Source organism: Frieseomelitta varia, unplaced genomic scaffold (genome assembly GCF_011392965.1).
Source record: "Frieseomelitta varia isolate USP_RPSP 00005682 unplaced genomic scaffold, Fvar_1.2 scaffold_926, whole genome shotgun sequence".
NCBI lineage: Eukaryota > Metazoa > Arthropoda > Insecta > Hymenoptera > Apidae > Frieseomelitta > Frieseomelitta varia.
Genome location: NW_025110730.1, coordinates 566,106 through 567,687, shown reverse-complemented (window position 1 = coordinate 567,687; position 1,582 = coordinate 566,106). Strand labels below are relative to the sequence as shown.

General features: G+C 35.3%; 1 protein-coding gene across 1 annotated transcript in view; it reads left to right on the top strand.

Annotated features, from left to right (window-relative positions):
• LOC122537729 (RB1-inducible coiled-coil protein 1) overlaps positions 1-498 on the top strand; it is a gene marked incomplete at its 5' end in the record, with an annotated part of 8,591 nt that extends 8,093 nt beyond the window's left edge. Inside the window, one exon of the mRNA XM_043671157.1 lies at positions 1-498. This exon is cut by the window's left edge and continues 586 nt beyond it.
• Between the last annotated feature and the right edge of the window lie 1,084 nt (positions 499-1,582).

Below are 1,582 nucleotides of genomic sequence, written 5' to 3'. Positions count from 1 at the left end.
TTTTTTTGCACTTCTTGAGACTGGGCGTGAGAATGATGGAAAGAGAGATTAAGAGGAAGCATATGTGCGAGAGAAAATAATGACAAGCAACCGCGAATATATAATTATTACGACGAGTAAACTATACGATCATCGAATGACCTTCTTACAATTCGATATGGATGATCGTTAAAAGTTAAGCGGCTAAGAGCAGAAGAGACAATTTCTTTTATTTTATTTTTTTTTTTTCTTATCATTTTAATTTCGCATGTAGAAGCAAAATGTTTTCGTTCCGCGATTCAAACTATTTGAACTATTATTATTATTACTATTACTACTACAATTACTACTACTACTACTACTACTATCACTACTATTATCACTTACTATTATCTTTGCACTACGTGAAAACAAAATGACAAGGCGGTGAACAAAAGAAGAAGAAAAGTCGTAGTAGTGTAAGTTTTGCAAAAAAAAACAAGCAAAAAGAAAAAAAACGAAGAAAAAAAAAATATATAATTAAGATAGAGAAGGAGATATAACGAAACAAATCACGAATGCTTTGTATATGCAAACTACTCTATATTATATATGTGATATATAATATATAATATACATAAACGCGTGTACACACGGTTCATTGGATACCGAATTTGGGTATCGAAGCGTGCAATATTCGCGTACGAAAAGCATCACACTCACACACACACACACACACACACACACACACACACACACACACACACACACACACACACACACAAAAAAGATACGTACACCATAGGTCCTAAGTTGAAGTCTAAGATTTTATAAAATGAAACAATCGTGTGTCGTTCGTGACACGTCTTTGACACGTTAGAGCCTGTTTAATTTAGAACAAAATATACAGGGTGTCTCAGTAACTGACCTACTGAGGCACCCTGTATAGAGAGAGAGGTGGAATAGGTGCGGTATTGCCTCTCCTCCTTCGTCGATCATAGCGGTTTCATTCTGGAATGAATTTCGTTTTGGGTGCTTCGTGCTCTATCCATGTTTCTTCAAATCGTCAGTCTCGATGGCTCCCACCAGCGACGGTAGATTTGCTGCATAAAAACATATAGAGACGAAAACCGCATGATACTCACCGGATATATAGATATACACGTGTATCTTTACTTTGAAGTGTAAGGGCGAAAGCTTACCGACGAAAAAGCATTGAATTTTCTCTAGCCTCCACCTGCCCTTCTTTTCGAAGTCGCGTTAGTGAAAACCGGTGCGAGGCAAAACTCTTCGTAGAATGAATTTTATAGATTATACATATATATATATATATATATAAAAATGCATATATGCATACGTGAATCGCATCAACAAGTACACAACACGTTACATAAAATATACAGTATATATGTATATATACATACTTATATGTATGTATACATACTTGAGAAATATACAGTATATATGTATATATACATATATTTTTTTCTATCGTTCAATGTGTCCAAGTGTTCGAGGTTCGTTCGAACAACGATTAAGAGAAAAGGAGCGTAACTACGAGAGACCGACGTTTAGCTTCCTTATGACAGATCACTCGTAGTATGCCTTGATTGTCGATTCTATA